Source organism: Silurus meridionalis, chromosome 4 (assembly GCF_014805685.1).
Source record: "Silurus meridionalis isolate SWU-2019-XX chromosome 4, ASM1480568v1, whole genome shotgun sequence".
Lineage (NCBI taxonomy): Eukaryota > Metazoa > Chordata > Actinopteri > Siluriformes > Siluridae > Silurus > Silurus meridionalis.
In genome coordinates this window covers 37,679,280-37,691,729 of record NC_060887.1, presented here as the reverse complement: position 1 = coordinate 37,691,729, position 12,450 = coordinate 37,679,280, and positions in this window count along the sequence as shown.

Below are 12,450 nucleotides of genomic sequence, written 5' to 3'. Positions count from 1 at the left end.
AAGGGGCCACATGAGAAACCTGAATTGTGTCAGAGGGCCACACCAACGATAATATTTTAGGGATGCACCGAAATGAAAATTCAATTTAAATGGCAATGAAATCCATAATTTTTTGTGTCATGCCTTTTGCCTTGGCACCATCACTGGAAAACTTTCCTGCCTTTTCAAAAACGTCCACTACAGACGGAGTGCGCATGCTCGGATTGACTTTAATTTTCTGCGCTGTGTTCTTCTCATATTTAGAAGGCAATCGGGATGTTTGGATTTTAGGTGATAAATTAAACCTGACTTGGAGAAACTCTTTGCAGATACACCCCCTCTTGAAATTTCAGCATTGCATGTTTTGCAAATCGCTCTCCGCACACCGCAGACATGTTGCTCTTATCCAGATAACCGTGTGCTGCTGCGCTTTTTTATTGCGTCATTACAATTGTGTTTCTGCCGTGTTGTTTCGGTGATTTAGGTATTTCCGAAAATTCTCGGTGCATCTCTGTAATTTATGATTGGCCTCATGCCAAGGTCTGATATACCGCAAAGTTTCCCAGTAGGGGCACAAGCTCATTTAAGTCTTAAAAATACCGTATTGAACTCAAGCAAAGCGAACACACACATTAAAAATCAAACACACAAACTTCGAAGGGAAGAAGGTTTCATGAGCCGCATGAAACCAGCCAAAGAGCCGCATGCGGCTTGGCCACCCCTGCTATATATGAATATATATGAATATATATATATATATATATATATATATATATATATATATATATATATATATATATACAGTACAGACCAAAAGTTTGGACACACCTTCTCATTCAAAGAGTTTTCTTTATTTTCATGACTATGAAAATTGTAGAGTCACACTGAAGGCATCAAGGGCTATTTGACCAAGAAGGAGAGTGATGGGGTGCTGCGCCAGATGACCTGGCCTCCACAGTCACGGACCTGAACCCAATCGAGATGGTTTAGGGGTGAGCTGGACCGCAGAGTGAAGGCAAAAGGGCCAACAAGTGCCAAGCATCTCTCGGGGAACTCAAGACTGAAGGTCAAGACTGTTGGAAGAGCATTTCAGGTGACTACCTCTTGAAGCTCATCAAGAGAATGCCAAGAGTGTGCAAAGCAGTAATCAAAGCAAAAGGTGGCTACTTTGAAGAACCTACAATATGACATTTTCAGTTGTTTCACACTTTTTGTTATGTATATAATTCCATATATAATTCCACATGTTAATTCATAGTTTTGATGCCTTCAGTGTGAATCTACAATTATCATAGTCATGAAAATAAAGAAAACTCTTTGAATGAGAAGGTGTGTCCAAACTTTTGGTCTGTACTGTATATATATATATATATATATATATATATATATATATATATATATATATATATATATATATATATTACACAAAAGTATTGGGACTGGGACACCTGCCCTTACCTGCTCTATGTGGTTTTTTTTCCAACTGGAGGCACTCAATTGTACGATTCATCACTTTAATAAAATAAACAAAACACCCATATAGAGATCATGTTTATCACCACATTGTCTGTGTAAAGCTGCTTTGAGACAATGTTCATTGTTAAAAGCGAAATACAAATAAAAATATATTGAATTATGCTTGTGATGTTTATTGACTTTTATTTTTTGACAAAAAAAAAAGGAAAAATGTCCAGGTACGGTAAGCATGTCTAGTTTTTTGGAAACTTGATGGTTTGGTTTGTTTGGCATTCTGTAACTTTATGTCCAGCTTGGGCACCTCTTTTACTATCTCATGTTTGGCAAATGCTCTCAATTTTCAGAATATCTCTTAAGTAGGATCTTTGTTTCATTGTAATTGTCTGCAATTCATCATGCTTGGACTTGTTGGGCATTTTATTCCAGTTCTTGATGTCCAGATTAGTCTTCACTTTTATAGCATTTGTTTCTGTTGCTCATAAGGAAAAGTGAGTTTCATCTGAGCAACATATTTTACCTAATTCTCTTCATCTCTCGTCAAATTATATCTCTTTTATTTAGAAACCAGGTTCTTCTCTTCACAATATTTTAGAGATTCCTGAAGTTCTCTGATGGTCTGGAGCTGTATTTTGTTCCTCTCTTCCATGGCTAGTTTGTCCTTCTCTCTTCGCACCTGCCATTTAATTTTCTTAAACTGCAAATTGTCCTCTAGTTCAGCAATACGTTCCTCCAGTTGCTTTCGTTCTCTTGCCCAGCTCTCTCTCTCTCTCCTGCTCTTGAGTCTCCTTCAGGTTATTATACTCTTCCAGGGAAGACTGGAGTTTGGGGATGTTCTGCAGGTTTGCAGCATTCTTTATTTCCAGCTCTTCCTCCTCCTTCCCTTTCTTCATTTCCTCCTGAGGGTTGCCTCTATTCCATGTAAATATATTCATGATCGAATGTCTGCTTTGTCTCGCGCTGCAAATGAGCAACAGTGACGCGCGCTGCCTTAAAAAGTGAAAGTTGCCTGTGACGTCATTTAGCCCCGCCCCCTCGATTCTCGAAGGGCCTCTCAGTGACGTCAGGTGTCCCCGGGGTTCTCCCTCAAAGGGAAATACAGAGAGAACAGTTTGGCTTCTTCACTTTTCTTACTTTTTATTTCTCTTTTTATGCAGAATTAATGCAGTTCCGACTAAATCTCAAGTTTTTCCACACATTCTCTACTTCTGGAAGGTGTTTTTCTTTTCTTTTTTTTATTATCATTATTTTGTAACACAGCCTAAAACAAATAAATAAAATAAAGATAAAAATATATGTAATTTCCATTTTACTGTTTGCATGACTTACATTTTCATACCATATCTTATTACCTACTCTCATCAATCACTCTCACCTCTATACATATGGAAATAGGCCATTAATGCCCTTCTAGTGTATTCCTTTGGCTCTTTACAATTACTTTGCACAATAGCAATAAAGTTGAATCGGATCTGATCTGATTTTAAAAAAAATTCCATCTCAGAACGTGCACATATATTAAATATTATTATAAGCATATAATATTTCCTGTAATCATCTTCTTCTACCAGCTGCTCCCATTAGGGGTCACCACAGCAGATTCCAGAAAAGGGCTCAGAGCCGATTCTTGATGCAATCCATCCTTCACCTAAAACCAGTCTGTCGTACCTACTGCACACTTCACTGCCGTCACACTGTCCTCATACATGTCCTGCACCACCCTCACATACTTCTCTGACACACCTGACTTCCTCATACAATACCACAACTCCTCTCTCCACCCTGTCATACGCTTTCTCTAAATCCACAAATACACAATACAATTCCTTCTGTCCTTCTCTATACTTCTCCATCAACACTCTAAAAGAAAATAATGCGTCTCTGGTGCTCTTCCTCGGCATGAAACCATACTGCTGCTCACAGATGGTCACCTCTTCTCTCAGCCTGGCTTCCACTACTCTTTCCCATAACTTCATGGTGTGACTGATCAACTTAATTCCCCTGTAGTTACTGCAGGTCTGCACATCTCCCTTATTCCTAAAGATCAGTACCAGCACACTCCTTCTCCATTCCTCAGGCATCCTCTCACCTTCCAACATCTTGTTAAACAATCTGGTTAAAAACTGGACTGCATCTCTCCTATACATCTCCACGCTTCTACCAGATTGGTCCAACCGACTTTTTACTCTTCATTCTCGTAATCACTGCTCTCACTTCCTCCTTACTAATCCTATCCACTTCCTGCTTCACCATCTCCACACCATCCAACCTTCTCTCTCTCACATTTTCCTCATTCATCTGCTGCTCAAAATACTCCCTCCACCTTCTCAACACACTCAAAATACTTCCTCCATCTTCTCAACACACTGCAGCACATCCTTCCCAGCTTGGTCCCTCTGTCTGGCCAGTCGGTACAAATCCTTTTCTCCTTCCTTAGTGTCCAACTTCTCATACAGCTCCTCATATGCCTTTTTTGTTGGCTGTCAATCATGGACAATCCACTGCATCCACTGCACAGCATAATTTCCAGGCAGAGGAGCAGCTTCAATGAAAGGTTGCTGTCACTACCCTGCTCCACTGACAGACTGAGGAAGTTGTTCCTTCCCCATGCCATGCGGCTCTTTAATTCTACTCATCACGGGGGTGGGGGTCAGTGCTGACTTTCCTCACCGTTCTGAACATCCTCACCGTCCTGAACATCCTCACCGTACTGAACATCCTCACTGTTCTGAACATCCTCAATGTCCTGAACATCCTCACCGTCCTGAACATCCTCACCGTCCTGAAAATCTTCACCGTTCGGAACATTCTCACCGTTCTAAACATTCTCACCGTCCTGAACATCCTCACCGTTCTGAACATCCTCACCGTCCTGAACATCCTCACCGTTCTGAACATCCTCAATGTCCTGAACATCCTCACCGTCCTGAACATCGTCACCGTCCTGAACATCCTCACCGTCCTGAAAATCTTCACCGTTCTGAACATTCTCACCGTTCTAAACATTCTCACCGTCCTGAACATCCTCACCGTTCTGAACATCCTCACCGTTCTGAACATCCTCACCGTTATGAACATCTTCACCGTCCTGAACATCCTCACTGTTCTAAACATTCTCACCGTCCTGAACATCCTCACCGTTCTGAACATCCTCACCGTTATGAACATCTTCACCGTCCTGAACATCCTCACCGTTCTGAACATTCTCACCGTCCTGAACATCCTCACCGTCCTGAACATCCTCACCGTTCTGAATATCCTCACCGTTCTGAACATCCTCACCATTATAAACATCTTCACCGTCCTGAACATCCTCACTGTTCTGAACATCCTCACCGTTCTGAACATCCTCACCGTTCTGAACATCCTCACCGTTCTGAACATCCTCACCGTCCTGAACATCCTCACCATTCTGAACATCCTCACTGTCCTGAACATCCTCACCATTATGAACATCCTTACCGTTCTGAACATCCTCACCATTATGAACATCCTTACCGTTCTGAACATCCTCACCGTTCTGAACATCCTCACCGTTCTGAACATCCTCACCATTCTGAACATCCTCACCGTCCTGAACATCCTCACCGTTCTGAACATCCTCATCGTTATGAACATCTTCACCATCCTGAACATCCTCACCATTCTGAACATCCTCACCGTCCTGAACATCCTGAACATCTTCAACGTCCTGAACATCCTCACCGTTCTGAACATCCTCACCGTTGTACACTTAGGCACATTAACACTTTGAGTCAACAGGACTTTGCACGGACTCAACAAACACTCATGTATTGTTTTGGTTATTATTTGTTTGTTTTTGTTTTTCTCCCCTACTCCTTTCTTTAACATTCCTTTACATTTTTTGTATTTTGAAGTCAAATCAAATTTTCAAATCAAATCCAATTTTATTTGTCACACACACACATACAGGGTACGACATGCAGTGAAATGCTTTTTATGACGATCCAGCATGAGGGAATAGGACGGGGAGAAAAAAATAATAAACCAAGAAAAAGAAGGCAGATAAATAAAGTATAAAACTACATAAAATATTAAATATATAAAGATAGATATGAGAAAAAAAGGTGTATATACAAGGAATGCTTATGGCAGTAAACAGTAAATTAGTAAAAATTTAAGGTGGTTTATGTGATTGTTATTAAAGTGTCTGTGTGTGGTATTATTGTATTATTGTATGCCTTATATGTTTGTGTATACATTGGGATGAATAAAGTATCTGTCTAATCTAATCTTTCTAATCTAATCCATTTCAAGATCGACATGTCTTTATATGTTTAAAAAAATAGCTTCGTTAATCTTAGCATTGGTTTATTGTATTTTATTACAGGAAATATTACATGCTTATAATAATATTCAATATATTTACTCTTTTTTTACACTCATTTGTCTTAAATTCATTTTCACAAACTAGAAAAGGAAAATAAAATTGTAAGTAATTGTGTTTAGAGATCCAGTGTGAGGTTCATCTGAACACTAACATTAGTGCACATTGACACTTTTTTAAAAATCTATATTTTATTTATTTTTTGTTTCAGGCTGTGTTACAAAATAATGAAAATAAAATAAAAAAAAATAGAAGAAAAACACTTTCCAGAAGAAGAGAATGTGTGTGAAAAACTTGAGATTTATTCGGAAGTGCATTAATTGTATCTGTTCCACAGAGAAACACGGTGAAACTCTAATCAGCATGCAGAACTAAGCAGCTGAACTCCTTGGGATTTAGGATTGGAGATGTTCCAGCTCAGTTTGTCTACAGTCCTGTCACTGTTTCCCCCCGAGACCCCCCGCGGTGTCCCAGTCACTCACACCGCGCTGCTCGCTCTCTACTCCGGCTCTATCCGTCCCCGAGCCTCCGCCTGCTGCAGCGCCGCCTCTGGCCTCAGAGAGCATGACGTCCCGCTGAGCATCAGTCGCTTTTTACACAGTTTACACCCGTTCTGTCTTATTTACGACTGTAATCTCACTCTTCTCTCAGGAGAAATAAACAGAGAGAAAAGTGGAGAAAACGTGGTGAAGAAATCAAACTGATCTATCTGTATTGAGGGAGATTCCCTGGGACACGTGACCTCCCTGGGAAACCCTTCAGGAATCGAGGGGGAGGAGCAACGTGACGTCACAAATAACTTTTTATTTATATATCAGACAGCGCGCGTCACTGTTGCTCACTCGCTTCTTTGCGGCGTGAGAGAAACCCGAAATTCAATCATGAATATATTTAGCTGGATTAGAGGCAGCACTCAGGAGGAATCCAATGAGAAGAAGGAGGAGGAGGGGCAGGAAAAGCTGGAAGAGGGTAATAAACTGAAGGAGACTGTAGAGCAGGAGAGAGAGAGCTGGACAAGAGAACGAAAGCAACTGGAGGATCGTATTGATGAACTGAAGAACACTTTGGAGTTTGAGAAAATGAAGTGGCGGTTGGAAAGAGAGATGACCAAACTAGACATGGAAGAGAGGAACAAATTACAGCTTCAGACCATCAAAAAACTTCAGAAATCCCTAATATATTGTGTAGAGGAGAAGCTGGTTTCTGAGTACAAAAAAATTCATTTTATGAAGGATGGAGAGAATTAGAAGCAACACATGGTTAAGCCGGAGCTCACTTTGGTTTATGAGCATGAAAAACATAAGCTATAAAAAGAGAAGACTAATTTGGACATCAAGAACTAGATTAAAATGCTAAACAGGTCCACGCCCAATAAATCGCAGAAATTGAAAACGGCATTGGGAACCTGAGAACGACTGGTGGAGACTTTACAGCTATTCTGCAAATTGATAGCACTGCACCAACATAAGAAAGTACAACAGGAGATAAAGTTACAGAATCAATCGCAACACCAGACCATCACCAGACCCCAAGCGTCCCCAAAAAACGACATGCTAATGGTGACCAGACATATTTTCCTTTTGTTCGAAATAATCAATAAACATCTTAAGAATGATCCTTTTGTTTCTTTTATTGAAGTGATGGAAATCATTTCAATCCTAAACATAAATCATTAAAGTCAGAGTCAGGAAGGTGTTCTCTGTAAATCACTGACTTAACTTTTTATTATACATTTTAGCCATGAATATGTATTAAATTATTCCCAATAGACTATTATCTTCATTCCTTTCAGGTGCTCTACTACATGTAGTGTCTGTTTATGTTGGAGTTTCTATAAAATCAGATTTCAGCCGTCACATCACGTGTTGCCAGAGTCAAAGTAATTACTGTTAGGCTGTTGCTTTAACCAATCACATTGTGAGCTGCATTCACTGGGACCATCCAGCAGGTGTCCAATCACATGAACATTTTATGTTCTTTGATTAAATGGTCAGACAGCGCACTAGTCAAAGCTCGCAACCCGCATCAGTAGCAAAAGGCACAAGCTCAAAAATAATAACGTGAATTTACTGAATTACGTGAATTTTCAATTAAATTTCACCTGATGTATGCAGTTGTGGCTGCAGTGAAAGGAGATTTATTGAATGGTGTTTATTGTGTTTCTCACCTCGCTGTATGAGATTCCTGTGTGATGCAGCGCTCTGTTCTACTGCGTTTCTCTATAGTATTGATGGTTTCTATAGCTGTGGCGTCATAATGAAGGTATTAAGAGGTGAATTGGTTTAAGTAGGACACCACTGAAGGTCTAGATGTGAAATGCACAGCCCACCACTGCCGCACACACATCTGCATTAACATGTATTAGTGTGTTAACGGATGAGTAAGTATTTTTATTGTAGTGTATCAATATGTGTAATATTTTTATTTGACCAGAGGATGTTTTATTTTACAATATCTAAAATATAATTTATCTATTTGATTAAACATTATTATTATTATTATTATTATTATTATTATTATTATTATTATTATTATTGTTGTTAACCCAGCCATTATGGATGCACAAGCCAGTGCACTCTTAGTGCCGGTCCCAAGCCCGGGTAAATGGGGAGGGTTGCGTTAGGAAGGGCATCCAGCGTAAAAACATGTGCCAAATCAAATATGCGGATCACAAATGAGAATTTCATACCGGATCGGTCGAGGCCCGGGTTAAGAGCGACCGCCACAGGTATCGTTAGCCGACAGGGTACCGGTGGAAATTGGGCTACTGTTGGCCGAAGGAGGAGAAGGAGAGGAGGAAGACGTCTACAGAGACGGCAGGGAAAGGAGGAGTGTAGGAGAGTAGAGGTTCGGGTTGGTACTTTAAATGTTGGTACTATGACGGGTAAAGAGAGAGAGGTAGCTGATATGATGGAGAGGAGAAAGGTAGATATGCTGTGTGTTCAGGAGACCAGGTGGAAAGGGAGTAAGACCAGAAACATTGGAGGTGGATTTAAACTGTTTTATCATGGTGTGGATGGAAAGAGAAATGGTGTAGGGGTGATGCTGAAGGAAGAGTACAGTAAGAGTTTCTGATAGGGTGATGATCGTAAAGGTGGAAGTTGAAGGGATGATGATAAATGTCATCAGTGCCTATGCTCCACAAGTTGGCTGTGAGATGGAGGAGAAGGAAAAATTCTGGAGTGAATTAGATGAAGTGATAGATGGTGTACCTAGGAAAGAACGATTGGTGATTGGGGCAGACTTTAATGGGCATGTAGGTGAAGGGAACAGAGGTGATGAGGAGGTGATGGGTAGGTATGGTTTTAAGGAGAGGAATGTGGAAGGGCAGATGGTGGTAGATTTTGCTAAAAGGAGGGAAATGGCAGTGGTTAACACTTATTTTAAGAAGAAGGAGGATCATAGGGTGGCGTATAAGAGTGGAGGAAGGTGCACACAGGTGGACTATGTGCTATGCAGGAGATGCAATCTAAAGGAGAGTGGAGACTGTAAGGTGTTGGCAGGGGACAGTGTAGCTAGACAGCATCGGATGGTGGTCTGTAGGATGGTTTTGGAGGCGAAGAAGAGGAAGAGGAGAGTGAGGACTGAAAGAAGAGTAAGATGGTGGAAACTGAAGGAGGAAGAGTGTAGTGTGAAGTTTAGGGAAGAGGTCAGACAGGAGCTCGGTGGTGGTGAAGAGGTGCTGGATGATTGGGCAACTACTGCAGGAGTGATGAGGAGACAGCTAGAAAAGTACTTGGTGTGACATCTGGAAATAGAAAGGAAGACAAAGAGACGTGGTGATGGAATAAGGATGTGCAGGAGAGCATAAGGAGAAAGAGGTTGGCAAAACAAGTGGGATCGAAAGAGTGATGAGAGAAGTAGGCAGGAGTACAAGGAGATGCGGCAGCAGGTGAAGAGGATGTGGCGAAAGCCAAGGAAAAGGCATATGAGGAGCTGTATGAGAGGTTGCACACTAAGGAAGGAGAAAAGGATTTATACTGATTGGCCAGGCAGAGGGACCGAGCTGGGAAGGATGTACTGCAAGTTAGAGCAATAAAGGATGGAGATGGAAATGTGTTGACTAGTGAGGAGAGTGTGTTGAGAAGGTGGAGGAGTATTTTGAGCAGCTGATGAATGAGGAAAATCAGAGAGAGAAGGTTGGACGATGTGGAGTTGGTGAAGCAGGATGTAGATAGGATTAGTAAGGAGGAAGTGAGAGCAGCGATTAAAAGGATGAAGAGTGGAAAGTCCGTTGGACCAGATGACATACCGGTAGAAGCTTGGAGATGTTTAGGAGAGATGGCAGTGGAGTTTTTGACCAGGTTGTTTAACAGGATTTTGAAAGGTGAGAAGATGCCTGAGGAACGGAGAAGAAGTGTGCTGGTACCGATCTTTAAACATAAAAGAGATGTGCAGTCTTGCAGTAACTACAGCGGAATTAAGTTGATCAGTCACACCATGAAGTTATGAGAAAGAGTAGTGGGAGCCAGGCTGAGAGAAGAAGCGACCATCTGTGAGCAACAGTATGGTTTCATGCCGAGGAAGAGCACCACAGATGCCTTATTTGCTTTGAGGATGTTGATGGAGAAGTATAGAGAAGGACAGAAGGAATTGCATTGTGTATTTGTGGATTTAGAAAGCGTCGACAGAGTGCCAAGAGAGGAGTTGTGGTATTGTATTAGGAAGTCAGGTGTGTCAGTGAAGTATGTGAGGGTGGTGCAGGACATGTATGAGGACAGTGTGACAGCAGTGAAGTGTGCAGTAGGTACGACAGACTGGTTCAGGGTGAAGGTTGGACTGCATCAAGGATCGGCCCTGAGCCCTTTCCTGTTTGCAGTGTTGATGGACAGGTTGACGGACGAGGTCAGACAGGAGCCTACCTGGACTATGATGTTTGCGGATGATATTGTGATTTGTTGTGAGAGTAGGGAGCAGGTTGAGAAGAGCCTGGAGAGGTGGAGATATGCGCTGGAGAGAAGGGGAATGAAAGTCAGTAGGAGTAAGACAGAGTACATGTGTGTGAATGAGAGGGAGGGCAGTGGAGTGGTGCGGTTGCAGGAGAAGAGGTGGAGAAGGTGGAGGAATTCAGGTACCTGGGGTCAACAGTGCAAAGTAACGGAGAGTGTGTTAGAGAAGTGAAGAAAAGAGTGCAGGCAGGGTGGAGTGGGTGGAGAAGAGTGATAGCAGGAGTGATTTGTGATAGAAGAGTATCTGTGAGAGTGAAAGGGAAAGTTTATAGGACTGTGGTGAGACCTGCGATGTTGTATGGATTAGAGACAGTGGCATTGAGTAAAAGACAGGAGATGGAGCTGGAGGTAGCAGAGCTGAAGATGTTAAGGTTTTCGTTGGGAGTGACGAGGATGGACAAGATTAGAAATGAGTTTATTAGAGGGACAGCGCATGTAGGATGTTTTGGTGACAAGGTGAGGGAGGTGAGATTGAGATGGTTTGGACATGTGCAAAGGAGGGACATGAATTATATTAGTAGAGGAATGCTGAGGATGGAGCCACCAGGTAGAAGGAAAAGAGGAAGACCAAGGAGGAGGTTCATGGATGTGGTGAGGGAAGACATGCAGGTAGTTGGTGTGAAAGAGGCAGATGTAGAGAACAGGGTGGTATGGAGACGGATGATCCGCTGTGGCGACCCCTAATGGGAGCAGCCAAAAGAAGAAGAAGAAGAAGAAGGTTGTTATTGTTGTTGATACATAAATAAATTCTATAAGACATTTAAAATAAAACCATTTATCCCTATACATTTGTAACCCATATAAGTTTATCCCTAATGAATGAGTCCAGGGTGAAGGTGGTGAGAAATCACCTGTCGATGGTATAAGGAGGAAACCTTGAAAGGAACAGAGTCAAAAAGCAATCCATGCTCTTCTGGGTGATCTCTGGATATTTATTATTGTTGTTTTCTGTTCACTGATAGAGAATTAAGAACAAAACTGTTCATATTCATTTTAGTCCAAAGCTTTATGATTTCTAAATAGAACCATCCACAGTAATCTCACACATCTTTCAGTTGTCCATGTGGAGTCATCCTCAGCAATGAGTGGTTTAAAAACTGATATGACTCAGGCAGATCTGGAGATCAGAAGGGGATCACTAATATCTCAGGAGCCTGGGAGAGAGCAATAGAATTAACTTATGAGATAATATTTTAACAATGTTTCATAAACACAAACAGCTGAAACACTGACATTATACTCCTAATTAACCTTCTTTAAGATGTTACACATTTCACATTCCAATTATCATCATAAGTATGAAGGACATTACACACACACACACACACACACACACACACACACACACACACACACACACACACTTACTTCTTGGGTACCGATTAATGTGAAGAGCTACCAGTTTGATACAGACTTCTGAAATAATTTCTTTCTCTTCTCCCATTAGGGGGCGCCACAGCAGGTCATCCGTATTCATGATCCGCATGTTTGATTTGGCACATGTTTTTACGCTGGATGCCCTTCCTAATGCAACCCTCCCTATTTATCCGGGCTTGGGACCGGCACTAAGAGTGCACTGGCTTGTGCATCCATAATGGCTGTGGTCGGTTCTCTGACCGGGGATCGAACCCGGGCCGCATCGGTGAGAGCGCCGCATCCTGACCACTAGACCACCCGGGAAAAATGACAAACTATAAACAA